The sequence below is a fragment of the Adiantum capillus-veneris genome, chromosome 3 (genome assembly GCF_014529385.1).
Source record: "Adiantum capillus-veneris isolate H3 chromosome 3, ASM1452938v2, whole genome shotgun sequence".
In the NCBI taxonomy this organism is placed as follows: domain Eukaryota; kingdom Viridiplantae; phylum Streptophyta; class Polypodiopsida; order Polypodiales; family Pteridaceae; genus Adiantum; species Adiantum capillus-veneris.
In genome coordinates, this window is record NC_140933.1 from 74180601 (window position 1) to 74199835 (window position 19235).

At 43.1% G+C, this 19235-nt stretch overlaps 2 pseudogenes; both read right to left on the reverse strand.

Moving 5' to 3' along the window:
• Positions 1–4591: 4591 nt before the first annotated feature.
• LOC147461116 (uncharacterized) lies at positions 4592–5845 on the reverse strand (annotated as a pseudogene).
• A 229-nt stretch (positions 5846–6074) lies between these two features.
• LOC147461117 (uncharacterized) lies at positions 6075–6679 on the reverse strand (annotated as a pseudogene).
• Positions 6680–19235: the final 12556 nt, after the last annotated feature.

Sequence of the window (19235 nt, forward strand, 5' to 3'; positions counted from 1 at the left end):
AGTCCTTAGACTCATCAGCATGACTGTGCTCCTCCTGAGCCTCAGTCTAAGTCACCGGTTCTATCTTAGGATCAGAATCTCTTTTTGACTCCCTAGGGATAGGGTCAACGTGGTAGGATGGTTTACGACCATGGCTAGTTTTGGGTGCCATAACTTCAGCTGAAAATTCAAACTGGGAGAAGCGTTCTCATCAACGAACAAACAACTCTAGCCACCATGATCGCCAAAATGGAATTGGAGCTAATCTCTTTAGATACCTGATTCCAGTGTTAGAATTTACAACTACTAGTAAGTCGTCAGTTCAGTCAGTGAAATTGGAATAGAAGATGGAAACTGAACTCAAATAGTTAATTGAATTGAAATACTCTACTGGGAGGAGAAACAGAGTGAATGACTGGAAAAGTGTTTCAGATTCAGATTAAGAGTTTATGAAGAACACGTACAAGGTATAACAGACTGAAGCACAATTGACTACTATAGTAATGATTACAAAGTGGAATTACAAGTGCAGAGATTGTAGCTCATGAACAGCTTCGGAGACTAAAACCAAGAGACTAAGAGTAAGAAGTCAAAAGACAAGTAGCCCATTTACAATGTAATGGGTCCTATTTATAGCCTCTCGAAGTTATTGTGGTAGTTATCGTGGTAATTAATAATTGATCCACTGTTCGGCTTCTAGGAGATAGTTCCCGCATGTTGAGACTGCCTTTGCCGTCTACACACCTCCGCACGAGCTGGGGCATAACCCTTGCCGTTGAGTAGAAATTTTGATATTTTGTGTTTAACAATCACTACAAACAGCTATGTGCATGAACTCTTTAGCACTCTACGGGGCGGGATGAGAAGACGAGGTTTGCCCACTCTATCGATTTTGACGTATTTGGTTCTTGCAAGCTTCGTTTGATGACGTTTGCAGACGGGGGTGGAACTCTGCCTGTGCGAAATTTCTCTTACTAGAGATATGAATAACAAGCCTAATAGTCAGAGTGACCTACATAAGATGATGGAAAATTGTATATGATCCCCAATCTAATGCCCTCTGTTTGAGGGCTATGGTCCCTTGAACATCCACAACACTAAGTGACACAAAGGGGATCGACGGATGGGAAGTCCAAGGCAAGATCTCGAGGCAAAACGGAACCTGAACAAAGCAAAAAATCGCACCACTCGTCGCCTGGTTTTGAATCATGTACCTCTCAGGCCAAGTTTTGCGACGCATGGGCTAGCCCTTTCACCCGTGCAAGCATGTTGTACCCATGTGCAACTTTACAGACCTTTATTATTAATTTATAAGCGCTGCCCGGATTTAATTCATTCCCGAGTTTAGTTTTTAATTGTGCATCGATGACTGCGATCTCCTCGAATCTCGTGTGTGAACTTCCTTGCCCTCCATCCCCCCCCCCCCCCTAATGCTATGTTTTATTTAGTCATGAGGCTTGAACGTTGACTTTGCCCCATGTAACAACAAGCTGGGCTGTACGATCGCCATGTGAACTAGGAGACATTTGGAATTTGGATGGACTCATGGGAGCCGTGTTGCCCCCTATGACAAACCCTGTGTCATATAGTGACGAGAGGCGCGCGCGCACAGAGTAACTCTATTACGAGGCTCTCATATACACACTATTATACTAACTTTCGTACCTCTCTCTCTCTCTCTCGCGCACACACACACACACACACACAAAACTGGAGCAGCACCTCATTCTGCGTTTCTTCGATTCGCAGCGCATTAAAGAAACAGAGAGCTGGAGCAGCTCATCAAAGAGACGCAGAATGAGCTCGTCGGCTCGCTTGCAAACGGATCCAACAGCAAAAGGACATGATGATGATGATGATGACAGGAATTACACTTGTTGTAATACCTCTTTAGAAGCTGAAGATGAGAGCACATCTCCCAACTAGAGGTAATGCACTTGCTGTAATACCTCTTTAGAAGCTGAAGATGAGATATAATCCTCCGTTTGCTTCCCCTCAAACTATGAGTTGCATGCCCCCTCCATATCGGCTTGGTTTGTCTTTTGTGTTTGTGTACGTGCACGTGTGTGTGTGTGTGTGTGTGTGTGTGTGTGTGAGAGAGAGAGAGAGAGAGAGAGAGAGAGAGAGAGGGGCGCGAGAGCCCGCGCACGCGCGCTCACACACACAATCATGATGATTATCTTCGTGAAGCGGACTCATTAGGAATTATACTTGCTGTAGGTCTACATGTTCTCTGCATGGCATTACAAGTTACAACTATAATTCTTGCAAAATAAGTTTGAAAAAACAGGCTGTTTCAATGTCATACAACCTTAGTATTCAAGGGCAAAATGTGGGTATTATACTTGATAATCGTAAGAAACCATATTGTGGAGGACCTCACTTTTATGTAAAAACACCACCATCACATTAAAACCATGGCTTCTAATCTCTATCTTCGTTTTATATAGCTACATTCAATGGTATTTTTATCATAGGATTTGGCATGCTAAAAGACTACTAAACAAAAAAAACAAATTTTCCATTTCTAAATGGAAAACCCGGGTGTATCTGAAAGGGTCTTTAACTTTCAACGTAGCAACTTAAAACACTGTTTCTATAAACCTAACAACAAATAGCTTTTCTCGTACCCCGGTCGTCTAGTTTGTTGCCCTGATAAATATGGGTAGAAAAGCAACTAACATGAAAATCTGATGTGGTTCTCATAAGAAAAAGAAACTTTAGAGTAATCTTTACTGGATGACTGAGCTACTTTAACCAACAAGAAGTTACAAGTGTAGAGTATTTGCCTTTATTCGAGTCAAAATTCCTAGGCTCCAGTGATGGAAGTTATGGTTGTCGATAGAGACTCAACTTTTGCTAAAATGGATTCGACTCAACAATTTAGCCCATTTGAATGCGTAGGTCTTGCCAGTAGGTCCTGCCAATTTTTCAAAGTGGGTTGATTAGATGATATCTGGCTATTTACATTTTGGTAGAATAGAAGCAAAAGGCTTTGAGGGGAAAAGAAGAATAGAGATGGAGTTGGGAGGAAGGAAGAGAGAGAGAGGGAGGGGGGGTTTTGCCACTTGCGAACGCGGGGGCAATGCGCGAGAGAGATTTTCTCAGTGCGATCAGGATGTGAAGAGATCAGGGGGATGCCATTTTGGTGGCGAAAGCATGAGGTGTTGGCATCTTCGATCGTAAACGCGGAGAGAGCGACGAGCATGCCATGATTGTTTTATTTATATATATATATATATATATATATATATATATATATATATATATAGAGAGAGAGAGAGAGAGAGAGAGAGAGAGAGAGAGAGAGAGAGAGATTTCTTCTCTTTGGTTTGATCGTATCGGCATTGAGAGGGAATACGGATGATGGGGCTTGCAATGAACTGGCATTGAAGTTGAAGTAGAGTAGGTAACGATGTTGATAGAAGCTAAGGGAAACTCCTTTGAATGCATACATTTGAGCTGGAGAATGCACTTATGAGGGGCGAGAGCGGATTTGTGTCATGGCAAAGGGGCGCGTTGAGGGTGGGGAGTGAGAGAAGGACCGGCCCACCATAGGTGAGAAGAGAGCTATTATTGCTGGGATTGGGGATGGGGAAGATGCATGCAATAAGTGTGGACGATGTCTCCCAAATGAAGATCCCACTGAGGGCTGGACGTTGTACAGTTGGAGATCTGGAAGCCTGGCAAGCCACAACCTAACGCTGCTGTATTATTGCACTTAACTCTCCCATTTAAACATCATTCAACTCTGACAAACAGTCTAACAAACACTCTGAACATTCACAGAATTCCGCCATCCACTACAAACTTCAGTACAGACTCGCAGACATACTCTGGAAAGACTCCCTGCTTCCATTATGCATTTAGAATACTACATTGATGAGAATATAGAAAGAGAAAGAAGACAACAGTGTTGGCAAAACATTCTGCACTTTCTTGATACTGCAAAAATCTGCCATCGCATCTTCTTCATCATCGTAACATAAAAACTGCATATTGCCGAACACCCCTTGACATAAATAAACATCCCTACACTTAAGATCCCAAAAGACACCCCACATATTAAGGTTCATTACATAATCACTTTTAAAGTCAAAATCCTACTCCACCGAGGTGTAGCCTTAACACTTGGCATAGCCCGGTGGCTTGAGCCATAGGCTGACCTCGTACCCATGATCCCTTGATCCATGTTCAGCCACTTTGATTTTCTGCATTCAGTCCTTGCTTCTGCTCCACTTCAACAGTTGCATCCTTTGCCACAGGTAAGTGTACTGCGAGTGGTTCTGCATCCATATCAACCACAAGAAGTGAACCTTCTGCAACTATTTCCATGCTACTCTCATGTAGTGCCTGCACAGTTGCAGCTTGTGCTCCCATTTGAATACTAGTCTACTGCTCCATCAGCTGCTTGCGGATTGATTCCAATTCAGCATTCCGCTCACGCAGCTCGACATTCTCCTCGCGGACCTTATGCTCTCTAGCAGCTTCAAACCACCTCTTGTACATATCAATCGGCTTTGCCATGTGTTTTTGAAAAAGCCGTGCTACTTGGTGCCACAATTCCTTGGTGTAATCAAACACCTCTTTCTTCAAAACATCCACATCTGCATCAGAGATCAACACACCTGTGACACCCTGGCCATCCAAAAGTGGCCCTCTCCAGATCCACCAATGGAGTTACCCTATTCATCAAGAAATTGTTATCTGCAATAAGATGTGCAATCTTATCCTCCACTTCATGAAACTGCTTCTCTGTGGCCTCCTTAAGACCATCTGCCAATATCTGAAACTCTTGTGCAGTTCCCGCCATCTCAGAAATCCGATTACGCATATCTGCACCGACCCGAGCTAACTCCTCCTGTAATAATGTCTTCTCCTTCAATACTTTATCCACCTGACTCTGTAGCTGATCGACTTCACACTTCAAGCTATCAATGCGTTCCCCCTCAGCCTTTTGCATCTCGAGGGTGAGGATCATAGCCTCCTGGTTGCAAATAAACCGATTCAAGTCCGACAAACTCTGAACAACATCTTGAACTGAGAACACCCCATCCAACTTAACACTTGTAGGTTTAGCAAAAGGGGTTGTTTTAATGTCCTGTGTCACTAGGGTCTGTTCCCTTGAACCCTCGCGAACCTTCCGTGGAAACAGAGTTATGGTACGGCTCTTGGTGTCGATTGTTGGCAATCATGTCCTAGAACGGAAAAGAGTGACCTTCCTTGATGACTACACCTTTTCATCTATGCTAGCTGTTGACTTAATTCCTTGGCCCAATGCAGATTTAAGCCTGTCCCCACTAGGCATATCCCAATCCAACTTCCGATGCTGTGCATCACCCAAGCTCTGCACATCTGGAATCTTAACAAAGCTCGGTGGTGTGGGTGTGAGAGGTACCTGGAGCACATAGGAGAAAATTGCCTGCAAGTAAGGAGCTACCTTGCTAACAGACGGTGACCTCCTTTTATCCCTTGGCTCTGAAAACTGTAGTCTGTCAAAAATGAAGGATGCCCAATCCACCTTCTGCCCTCGTTCCGCATGATGAATTGGGGCAAACGCCTCTTTGGACATATAGGCGGTTTTTTCCAACAAACAAACCCTATCCAAATACCAAAATAAGTGAGTACTGCTGAGTTTTTCACAATTCCGCACCATATAATAAGCCCTACTGCCTTTTGGCTGCCCAAATTCAGACCTCATCACCACATCTGTCATTTTCTTTGCCTTGTGCAAAGGATTGTGAGAAACCTTGAAAACCTCTGCCACCAACTTTGGGGAAACGTCCTTTCCCTCCATGATATAGCCAGCATTTTCCTTAAGGTGGCAAAGTTGCGACTCTACAAACTCTTCTCCGAAAGAGCCCATGGTAAACATGCATACTCATAAAGGCCAACCCGGTGCAGCCATACCTCTATATCATGATCATGAATGTTGAATATCTCGAGCTCGTCGACCTCCATCTACTCCACAGCATCGTCCCCACCGGATTCTACCCCCTCAATTTCCTCCACGCTCTGAATACTTTCTCTGGGGGCACATAACAACTCCTCCATGGCCATCTTCATTGAATGGGTTTGCGTCATCTCCTCCTCACCTAGCTCCTGCTGTTTAGGCACTGCAGATTTTCTGAAGCTTTCAAAAGACATGGCGTCGAAGGTGATAGGAAACTCACGCACAGTGGTAAAGCTTCTTTTGACGACGAAAGCAGGATACTTGCATGCAAAATGAGTGTGGCCTTTCACCTCAAATCGGGCGCTGACCACCCCATGATGGTCCTTATTCTGAAAGTGTGTGTTAATACCCCGCACACGTGGGTTCCACCCCATGATGTTACTTATTCTGAAAGTGCGTGTTAATACCCCGCACACATGGGCTGATTAGACCACTCACTTCAAGGCAATCTCCCTTAAAAACATTCTGCATCGTAAACTGGTGACTTCCTTGATGACATAACCCCTGGACAATGCCACCCAATGCAATTCCGCTGCGGATTTTATCCAATACCACACTTTTGTCAAAACCAAATCCGACCACATTCTGCAACATGAACCCACTGCTAGACACTGTATGGCTATCAGTGATCCCCAAAGATTCCTCCTTGAACTCCAACACTGGTTGTACCCATTTCACTCCAATTTCCTCAGCCTCGTTTACCATCCATCTTGGAATCTCAGGAATCTTGCCATAAAAAATTTTCATCGTAAAGCCATTGACCGGGGTAACATTCAAATCATAAAAATTGTAAAAGAATTAGGCCAAGGAACATTCAGATTGAGGGATGTTCCATTGATCGTGTACCAAAAACATCCCTCAATCTGAATGTTGCTTGGCCTAATTCTTTTACAATTTGATAAGGCCCAAAGTACCTTAACTTTAGTTTTCCTGGGTGTGGTCCCAACTTGGAATTGTACAACATCACCCAATCACTCTTCTGGAAAATTTTGAACTTAACCTGCCTTGTCATCCAAGCTTGTCGTCTCTTTTATCCAATATCTGCTGCATATGCACTATGAATCCGATCCTCTTTCAACTTCAACAACTCCCTCTGTCTATGAAACACAGAATCCTCAGGACTCAGCCTATGTTGAACTACCAATCTCAGAATTGGAATCACATACTCCATGGGAACAATAGCCTCAATCCCATAATCCAATTTGAAAGGTGTCATCCTTGTGGCAACCTTATATGCTGTACGAAACAACCATAAAGCTGAATCCAATTTGTCATCCCAATCCTTTCAATTTTCTGAGACAATCTTTTTTAGAATTCTCACTAGCACCTTGTTTGTACTCTCAGCTTGACCATTTGCCTGCGAATGATATGGAGTTGACTTCTTGTGCAAAATCATATGTGTGGCTGTCAACTCGGCAATTACTGAATTCAAAAAATGCACATCCTGATTTGACAGTAGCTCAATGGGACATCCAAATCTCGTCATAATGTTTGTATACAAAAATCTAGCCACACTTGCTGCTTTATTATCTCTCAAAGATACTGCTTCCACCCATTTGGTAGCATAGTCTGTTGCAACCAAAATGTATCTTGCTCCTGTTCTACTAGCTTTCGGTGATATTGGCCCAAAAAAATCTAATCCCCACTTTTGAAATGGTTCAAGTGGTAAAATTGGGTGATCCTGCATCCTATCCATTGAAGTAGGTTGTCCAATCTTTTGACATTGCAAGCATCCCCTTGCAAATTGATGTGCATCCTTGAGCAACAATGGCCACCACAAGCCAGCTTGCATGATCTTTCTCCCTGTTATTAAAAATGTCCTCCTGCTATCCCATAATGGGCTTCTTGTAAAACCGCTTTCTGCTCCTCATCAGGGACACATCTCCTGATGATCTGATCTGCTCCCTTTCTATACAATGCTCCAGTAATAATCAGAAATGGCCTACTCCTCAATGCAAACTTCTTCCTTTGATCTGAGGACATATTAGAAGGCAACACTCCATCTGTCAAGAACTGCAACATTTGGTCATACCAATTGTCAAAATTTTACCTCTGTACAGAAAACAAATCCGCATCTGGCAACTGATCTAACATTCCTGATGTCTCCTCAAAATGCTCCAATCTGCTAAGATAATCCGCCACTGCATGTTGATTCCCTAGTGTATGCAACACTGTATAATCAAGCTCTTGCAACAAAAGAATCCATCTGGCAAGTCTACCCTCCATCTTTGGCTTCTTAACTAAGAAGATAAGTGCTTGATGGTCCACATGGAAAACCACTTTATTCCCCAACAAGTAATGTTGAAATTTCTCCAAGGCAAACTGCATCCCTAAAGCCTCATGCTCCGTAACAGTATAGTTCTTCTCAGTCGGTTTCAACATCCAACTTGCATAATATACTGGTCTTAACCATCTCTGGATCTTCTCCTGCATCAGCACCGCTCCTACTACAATATTCGATGAATCCACAAACACATGGAAAGGCAACTGCCAATCTGGAGGTTGAAAAATAGGTGATACCACTAACATCTTTTTCAAACACTGAAAAGCCTTTTCCTGAGCATCTCCCTAGATAAAATCAATATCCTTCTTTGTCAAATGAGTCAAGGGTGCACTGACTGCTGCCAAATACCTCAAATTCTGACTATGCCACTTAATCTGTCCCATGAACCTGGAAATTTCCTTCACATTAACAGGTGCTACTGCCTTCTGAATTGCACTGGTCTTGTCTGAATCTATGGAAACCCCCTCTTTAGAAATGATATTCCCTAACAATTTCCCTCTTTGGACTGCTATTGCACACTTAAATGGAGTCAAAGACATCCGAAACAATCGGCATCTTTCGAAACATTTCCTCAAATATTCCAAATGGTTAATATTCTCTGCAAATACCGAAAAATCATCCACAAAAATCCTCATGAACTTTGTCAAATAAGGTTCAAATTTCTTAAACTTTCGAGTAAGAAGGGGATCCATTCTTCAATCCAAAACTCATCGCTGTGTATGCAAAAGCTCCCCACTCAGTAATAAATGCTGTCTTAGCTACATTCTCATCTACCACAGAATCTGATTTTACCCTGAAAATCCATCAAAAAAATTGTACATCCCTTTCGAGTAAGAAGGGGGTCCATTCTTCAATCCAAAACTCATCACTGTGTATGCAAAAGCTCCACACTGAGTAATAAATGTTGTCTTAGCTACATCCTCATCTGCCATCCGAATCTGATTATACCCTGAAAATCCATCAAGAAAACTCTACATCTCATGTCCTGCTACATCATCCAAGATTGAATCCACAAATGGCAATGGGAATGGATCTGCAATGGTTGATGCATTCAACTTCCTGTAATCCACACAAACACGGATCTTCCCTGACTTCTTGGGAACCACCACTATAGGTGACAACCATTCTGCTTGATCAATTGGAACTATAAATCCCACTTGGAGAAGCTTATCCAACTCCTCTTTAACTTGCTTAGCATAATTGGGGTTCATTCTATATCTCTATTGAATCACTTCCCTCAAGTTGATTTTGTGCTTATACACAGCCGGATCCATGCCCTTCAAATCCGAATAATCCCAAGAAAAAATATCAATAAACTCTGTCAACTGCTTCAATTCTTCCTTAAATGCATCATTCAAATGAACACTTATTTTGACAAGTTTAGGAATCCCTTGAGATCCCAAATCAAGATCCTGCAATTCATCCTCTTTGACTCTAGAAACCTTCTCCATCAATTTATCATAAAGAAACTTTGCTTTGAGGATTTCCTCCTTTGGTGCAATATCCCCTTTTGAATTATCTTGATCCTTTTCTGCACTACCGTGACCAATTTGTGACTTCTTGCCTGACTTCAGATTTGCATCTGCTACTTCTAACTTACTAGTTGACTTCTTCAACTCTCCCTGCTTCACATACTTCTCAACAATCATCACAACATCCACTTCAAACACTGGAACCACTATAGGATTAGCCTCTATAAAACATGCTTCCTCATCATCTTTAACTTCCTCAGCTAAATTTATAGTCTGAGCCAACATTGGTTTCATCGATGTCAACAACTGCTTCTTGGAACTCATCGGAATCCTCATTGACTTTTTACCCTTCTTCAAAATGACCTATTCTTTTTCCAATCCTGTTTAAGCTTTGTTGACTTAAACCATGGTCTACCCAACATAGAATAAGCATTACGAGCATCTTGCATCTTTAGCACCACAAAATTTACAGTAAAAGACAATCCATGCACTTTAAGAGTTTGACATCTCAACATTCCAATAGGCTGCACTCTCCGCTGGTCCGCCATCCGCACTTGAAATGGTGCAGGCTCCAACTTCACATTTGTCATCTTCTGACAGTTCAGTTTCCGACAGAATATTCACCCCGGATCCACCATCCAGCATAACTTCTGGAAACACACGGCCATCAAACTCGAGCCGCACAGTTGGTATAGTGAAATCCACATCATCTGGATTAATTTGATAACTCCCAATTGATTTCTCCAATGCATTTGAAGTCATGGGGACTTTTGTCATCCTGGTTGCAGAATAAAACCTATCTTGGAAAATCGGTACCAACGAAAGTAATTGATCCAATGTAAAGTGCATAGGAGTATTTAGCATAGTTCCTCAAACAATGCTGCCCATAGTAATTCAGAATTGACCACTTTCTGCATATGTTTTTGCATATTTTTAGAAATTGTCTCATTAGGACCCAACTTCTGAGCTTCCTCAACTGCTTCATCTCTTACATCTCTTTGCTCCTCCCAATGCAAAGGTGGTCTAAGACGTGATTTTGAACGTGTTACTGCCAAACTATCCAAATCTTCCCACATATCCTCTGAAGGACTACATTCTAAAGGACAATCTACCAAAACCGTATTCGCTTCGTGATCTAGAAAAACCTCAACACCAACTAAATTGCTCTTAGCCGCTTCCTTTGTTGCCGCCTATTGTGTTGGTGCCGCAGGCAACTGTGGTACCTGTGCATTCCCTATTTGCGGATTCCGCCCTTGTGGATTCCAATTTTGTGGTTGTTGCCATCCCTTGGCTGCTATCAATTTTGTTGTGTTGATTCCAAGTTCCTCCCCATGGCCTAAAATTTTGATATCCTCCAAACCTTGGTCAAAATCCTTGAATGAAATTTCCCCGAAATGGTCGATTCTGATTAAAAGGTGGTCTCCACCCCGAGAATGGTTGCTGATTTCTCTGCCATCCCATATTATTAAATACCTTCTATTGTCCACCTGTATCCGGAAAGACTTCTGTTGACCACCTGAACCTGTACCTTCTTGGTCTCCACCCCGAGAAGGGTTGTTGATTTCTCTGCTATCCTATATTATTAAATACCTTCTGTTTTCCACTTGCTTGTGCCAAATTTTACTCAATCTTCTGTTGAATCCTCTTTGGGATTGGTCCTCGAAAATTTGGATTATACCAACAATTAGGTGTAACATGACCATCTTTTCCACAAATGTCACAATGGAGCTTCTTGGTAGATGACTCCGGCTTGACACCCAACTATTTCAATTTCTTCTTTACCATCATTTCCACTGTACTACTCTTAGACTTCCCTTTGGCCTTCTTCTTATGCTTCCTCTTCTTGTCCTCCTTCTCAGAATCAGAATCTGAGTCTGAACTCTCATCGGAGTCTGAATTGCTACCAGAATCTGAATCTGAATCTGTATCTGTATCCGTATCCGAGTCTGAATTGGAATGTGACTCATCCTCACTACTGTCATCTGCTGATCTCTTCTTCTTTTTACCCTTTTTCTCCTTCTTTTTAGAGGAACCTGGGTTAACAACTCCAAACCTCTTCTCTGCCCTTGTGGCAGTTGCCACCAAATTATCCAATCTTGCTCCAACATCAACACCTGCAACTGCATTCCGCAACCCATTCATATAATATCCGGCTAACATTTCATCTGTAGGCCTCTTTGCATAGGTAAGCCTATTCAAGTACTAATTAAACCTCTGAGTATAATCCTCAACAAACATTTTCTTCTACCTAATTCCCTTCACTTTATTAAGCACATCATTTTGTGTCTTCTCCTTTTGGAATCTGTTCAGAAATGCATTTCTCAATGCATCATAATCCACAAAATGTCCCACATTGAAATTTCTCAACCACTGCATGGCTTTTCCCTCCAATGTCGCTTGGAATTGTCGCATTTTGGATGCTGCAGCATATACTCCGTCAAATCCTATGGCCTGCCCCCTTGTCTCAAATTGAGCTACGTGGCAATCAGGGTCCTATTTGGATTTCCTTGAGAAGGTCCCGAACTTGACGCATAAATCTGTTGTAGCCGCTGCCGCCATATTCCTTTGCACATTTGGAGATAACTGCCTTGCTGAGGAGGAGGATGATGATCCCGATATTACTGGTTGCCGTGGAATATTTCCGCCAATGCCTAGAGGGTCATATTCTAATCTTCTCCTTGTCAGAAACAATTGTTGCAACACTTCACCTCCAACATATCCTAGGTCTAATGGCCTATTCTCCTCAGCCTCATTGAAAATTCCCCCATATTGCTCAATGACCTCTAAATCGTCCGTACTCGTCGGCTCTGATGCTTCCTCCCAATTATCAACTTGGACACCTCTGTCTTCACGATTCTCCTGTCCCGCTTCACGTTGTTCCTCGTGTTGTTGCAACTCCTTCTGCCTCGCTGCCAACCTTGTTAAATAAGAATGTGATGGCTATGGTAAATTATCCAGAGCTGATTACCCAATGGCACTTGACCTCTTCAAAACCAAACTGTCAAAATAACTGCCGATGCCTTTTCGATTCCACTTCATCCTGGCACTCCACCTTCTCACAGAAGAGAGTAACTTCGACCATGAACACACATCACCAACACCGTGATTGCCAGTGTATTATTGCACTTAACTCTCCCATTTAAACATCATTCAACTTTGACAAACACTCTGACAAACACTCTGAACATTCACAGAATTCTGCCATCACTACAAACTTCAGTACAGACTCACAGACATACTCTGGAAAGACTCGCTGCTTCCATTATGCATTGAGAATACTACAGTGATGATAATATAGAAAGAGAAAGAAGACAATAGTGTTGAAAAAACATTCTGCACTTTCTTGATACTGCAGAAATCTGCCATCACATCTTCTTCATCATTGTAATGTAAAAACTGCCTATTGCCGAACACTCCTTGACATAAATAAACATCCCTACACTTAAGATCCCAAAATACACATCCCATATTAAGGTTCATTACATAGTCACTTTTAAAGTCAAAATCCTACTCCACCGAGGTGTAGCCTTAATAGCTACTCCGAAGGGGTAGGGCACACAGGAAATGAAGAAACATGATGAGGGGCAAAGAACAAGAGATGTGCATGTCGGCATGCTTAGCATTGTCATAAGGCCACATTAGTTATTGTTTTCCATTGCCTTGGTTTACTCTCTGCAGACTAGTGTACAACATTCTGAGCTTGAAGTGGGATGGGTTGTGATCAGGTAGTTAATGTGTGCGCATTGAAGCATAGCTATTTGCAGAGGATGCATGCGTGGAGATAGCAACAGGTTTGCACATTATACCAATAGAGACGAGGGAGGCCATGATAGAGTTAGTAGGAGCTGAGAGAGAGAGAGAGAGAGAGAGAGAGAGAGAGAGTCCATATTGGGGCGGGACCAATGTCGGGCGAAGACAGAACAAGGATGGCGAGAGAAGTGTTTTTTTCGTGTCCACAAACTATGCACGAGAGAGAGAGAGAGAGAGAGAGAGAGAGAGAGGGGCAGTGATGATGGGGGAAGGACAGAGAATTGCAATGGAGGGGGTGTGGCCTCGGAACTAAGTGGCATGGGCATGGGGGGTGGGATCTACGGTGGGAGGATTGTGGGCCGTAGATCTCGACGACGGTGCCGAAAGTAATCTACGGTACCCTAAATTACTTTCGGGGGGTTGCCACCTTGCACACATGTTTTAAGTAAATTAGGGCCCCCATGCTTCAGAAACGTGCGCAAGGTGAAGTGGTTAGGGCATGTGCCTCCCATGGGTGAGGTAACGGGTTCAAATCTCATGCTTGCAAAATGGGGTACCCTAGATTACTTAGAAACGCGGGTACCCTAGATTACTTGTAGAAACGTGCGCAAGGTGAATGGTTAGGGCATGTGCCTCCCATGGGTGAGGTCACGGGTTCAAACCCCACGCTTGCAAAATGGGGTACCCTAGATTACGCGGGTACCCTAGATTACTTTTGTAATCTTGGGTATCCTAGATTACAAAAAAGTAATCTAAGGTATCGGAACCTAGATCTATGGCCCACATTCCCCCCGTCATAGATCCCACCTTCCCATACCTGTGCCACTTAGTCTTGAGGGGGGTGTAGGGCTCTGGAAGGTAGATGATGGCGACGGTCTAGGATAGTTTTTCTTCACAATTTCAAGATTCCAAAGGAATCTCGCTGGCTAAGTAATGGGTTTTGCGCGATGTAGATCGAGGAGGTAGTAAACGCTTGAAAATCTTCCACGAAAAATAAGGTGAAAAGTACAATGATCTACGTAAGATGATGGGAAAGAAATTGCGACACCACTAGTCAAAGTCCCTCTTTATAGAAATTTGAGAACTATTGTCAACAATATCTCAGAGTGGCGTGAGTGGTGAAGACAGAACAAGGACGGCAAGAGAAGTGTGCACCAAAGAGAGAGAGAGAGAGAGAGAGAGAGAGAGAGGTAGTGATGATGAGGGAAGGATAGGCATCCTAATTGGGAGGGACGGATAGAGAATTGCAGTGGAGGGGGTGTGGCCTCGTGACTAAGTGGCACGGGCATGGGGGGTGGGATCTATGGTGGGAGGATTGTGGGCTGTAGATCTCGGTGACGGTGCCGAAAGTAATCTAGGGTACCCTATTAATAGGCATCCTATTGATAGAAGCTAAGGAAAGCTCTTTTGAATGCATACATGCTCGAGCTAGAGAATGCACTTATGAGGGGCGAGAGAGGATCTGTGTCATGGCAAAGGGGCGTGTTGGGGGTGGGGAGTGAGACAAGGACCGGCCCACCATAGGTGAGAAGAGAGCTATGATTGCTAGGATTGGGGGTGGGGAAGATGCATGCAATAAGCGTGGACAATGTATCCCAAATGAACATCCCACTGAGAGCTGGACGTTGTGCAGTTGGTTGGAGATCTGGAAGCCTGACAAGCCACAACCTAATGCTGCTCTGAAGGGGTAGGGCACACGTGAAATGAATGAACATGATGAGGGGCAAAGAACAAGAGACGTGCATGTCGGCATGTATAGCAGCCACATTAGTTATTATTCTCCATTGCCTTGGTTTATTCTCTACAGAGCAGTGTACAACATCCTAAGCTTGAAGTGGGGTGGGGTTGTGATAAGGTAGTTAATGTGGGCGCATTGAAGCAGAGCTATTTGTAGAGGATGCATGCGTGGAGATAGCAGCAGGTTTGCGCATTATAGCAAGAGAGACGAGGGAGGCCATGATAGAGTTAGTAGGGGGGGGGGGAGAGAGAGAGAGAGAGAGAGAGAGAGAGAGAGAGAGAGAGACTTCATATTGGGGCGGGACCAATGACGGGCGAAGACGGAACAAGGATGGCGAGAGAAGTGTTTTTTTCCTAGCTAATCCACAAACTGTGCACCAGAGAGAGAGAGAGAGAGAGAGAGAGAGAGAGAGAGAGAGAGAGAGAGAGAGAGAGAGAGAGAGAGAGAGAGAGAGAGAGAGAGAGAGAGAGAGATAGATAGATAGATAGGTTTTATTATCGTCCTCGGAGGTCAAATATGACCTATGGGACCAAAGTTACATGTGATGTAGTATGTGTATGGCTGATGAGTGACTCTCGATGCTCCAAAATTGTAGTGATGAGAGTCGCAATGGAGAGCCCACACTTTGGCTGGGAGAGGAAAGTGTGTAGGTCTAAGTTATGGCTGAAAATGTGAGAGAAGCAAGTTCGGATGTGATCAAAAGCTGAGCACTCTAGTAGTGTGTGGTACTCAGACTCTCGAACTTGCAATGAGCATAATGTGCACAATCGACTTGACTCTTCTCCATTGCCCCAACGCCCTATCTCGCATCGAAGGAAATGGGAGCTAAGCCGAATTGCTGCGATAGTGCGTATCGCGGACAAGGGAATAGGCTCAAGCATGTAAGTGTGAGTACGGTTTCCTCTCTCAGCGAAGAACATGGTTTTGTAGTTGGGGGTAATATAGGTGGTGTAATGTATGAAGCGTGACCCACCGGATTTCTCCCAAGCCGTAATACATTGGCGTTGTAGAAAAGCTTCATTCACTTGAGAGTCAATTGAAGCATCATGTAGCAAGTGTAATGCATCCCATCTCCCAAACCACTTCTTTATGTCTTGCATCCATCCCGTGCTCAAGATCTTGCTTTTATGCGTCCTTTGAACTTTTTTGCTTGCTTCCCATGCAATTGTAGGAAGTCGATGTGAGGGGTTTTGACGCATCTTTATCATGTACTCCACAACCCTTTCCATGCCCATAACCTCAATTGGAAGAGATCCCGACTCAAGAAGTAGGAGCATATATGGTGTTTGTGTCTTAACTTGGAGAAAGTTTGTAAGAAAACGCTTTTGGACATTCTCAAACTCTTTCCAAGTAGACTTTGAGATGCTCCCGCCCCACACTTCAACTCCATAAAGAAGAACCGGTGTCACCAATGCATCAAAAAGATACTTCTTGAGAACCCAACACTTGATGTTTCCCGCATTACACATGTTCTCAAATGCATAATATGCTCTCTTTCCCGCTTCCAAACGACGCATAGCACATTCATGCCACTTGTGATTGGATGGAACCTCAAGGCCAAGGTACTTAAAGCTCTCAACAACTTCAAGTGTCTCCTTGCTGTACACAATGCATGGCTTCTCCTTATGGTTGGTTTTCACAAGCATAACCTTTGTTTTGGATTCATTTACAATCAGCCCACTATGCAAGCAAAAGTTCTCAAGGAAAACCATAAGCTTTTGTGCATCTTCTAAAGTGTGTGCTAGAAGCACTACATCATCCGCATACAACAAAAGCATGATTACCGCATTGCAAATAGTGACCTCTTCAATGCCTTCTTCTTGCATAAAGTCAAGTACCATTTGTTCCAATTGATCGATGCATAGACCAAAGAGAGTTGGTGACAATGGACATCCTTGTTTAACCCCAATAGTGCTTACAAAAATTTCTGAAATTTCTCTTCCCATGCGCAATTGACAAATCACCTTCTCATAGATTCGAGAAACCGCAAGCATAAACTCACTTGGCACTTGGAGTTCTTCCATCCTTCTCCACAAATTGTTACGTGGAATCATATCAAAGGCTTTCTTAAAGTCCACAAAACAACAATACAATCGCTTGCCTTTCAACCGACTTTCCTCCATGAGAACACGAAGAGTGACAAGATGATCAATGGTGCTATGGCATCGACGAAAACCCGCTTGTCCCTTTGCACGCTTGTCATTCTCTTCAGCCCAATCACTCAATTTCATCTCCATTATGCACCCAAACAACTTTGCCATAAGAGACCCAATCATTATAGTCCGGTAGTTGCTTACATTCTTTACATCCCCTCCTTTATGCAAAGGCTTAACCCAATTAGTACTCCAATCATAAGGCATACCATGTTGAAGTGCAAGGTTGAACATATCACACATCCACTCATGGGTAAAATCTCCCGTCCATTTGATCATCTCCGGCTTGATACCTTGAAGATCTCCCGCTTTGCGAGTGGCCAACTTTTCAAGCCCACCGCATACATCCTCAATAGTAAAAAAAGACGGCATACATGGGAGTGAACCATAAAATGGCATTTTTTCAGTATTTTCTTGCTCATATAATTGCCTACAATGTGTGTACATATCCACTAGACTCAAGTTACCAAAATTCTCAACCCGCTTGCCTCTCAAGTTTCTCCAAAATCTTCCACATGCATGTGCCTTTTCTTGGACTTGAAATTCTTGTTGCTTTACTTCCCATCTTCTTCTCTTCTTTTGAATCAATGCCTTGTATGTATGCAAATGACTTTGATAGTTGTCTTTGTCCATAGTTGCATCAAGCTTTATCAAGGACTTTCGAGCATCTTGACATTCTTTATCAAACCACCTTTTGCGTGATCTATCTTTGTTCGTACCATGGAGATGCTTTATGGCAAAGCATTCTTCCGCACAAGAACAAATAGCTTTCTTGAAAGCTTCCCATTTAGTTTCCAATGGTGCATCACATTGAAGCTTTGTCATCCATAATTTTTGCTCAACCATTTCAATGTACATTGGTGCCCGTTTGAAATCCATACATAGTGATAACTTCTCTTTCCTTTGGCTGAGATTATTATGCTTAGTTGCTTCTCCACATGAAAGGTCAATACATAAGGTGCGATGGTCGGACTCCGGGGTCCATTGACCAAACATAAAACTCTTTATGCGATACATGATGGCTTCAGAGAGTAGCATATAGTCAATCACACTATCCCCATTATGTCTTCTACATGTAAATCCATTGGTTCCACTCCACAAAGATACACCATTGGCAATGAGCATACCGGTGCTATTACACATGTGTAAAAGTAACTTTCCATAGTGATCCGGCTCTTTCTCATCCATTGAAGTACGATCATACAAGTGAACTTCCTCCAACTCCCTTGAAATGTATGGCATATCAAATTGTTGAGTATCATGTTGCAATGTTTTTGTACGAGCATTCATATCCCCAAATACAATAACATCACCTTCACCTTTGAAATAAGCAATGTCCTCTTCCAAATCAGAAAATGGTTGATCTCTATCCATGCAAGCATAAAAGGGAGAATCATGATGAGGAATGTAGCAACCGGCTACAAAAATGGGTGCTCTTTTTGGTGTCATAATTTTCAGCCATACATAACGTTTGTACTTGTCATCTTTCACAATTGATACAAAATCTTCCAATCCTTTCTTAACCATACATGCTAACCCTCCTTGTCCTCTTCGTTGCTTGAGATTCTTTGACCACATCAATGAATGTACATTGTAATCCTCCAAGCCGTTAATCCTTTGTGTATCATGCTCCCAAGTTTCAACAAGAAGTACAACATCGGCTTTGCTTGTTAGTTCATCAATGCCAACCCCCGCATTCCATGGGTATCCATTACAATTCCAAAAGCATATTTTCAGAGAGGGGGGGGGGGGGGCAGTGATGATGGGGGAAGGATAGGCATCCTAATTGGGAGGGACGGACAGAGAATTGCAGTGGAGGGGGTGTGGCCTCATGACTAAGTGGCACGGGCATGGGGGGTGGGATCTATGGTGGGAGGATTGTGGGCCGTAGATCTCAATGACGGTG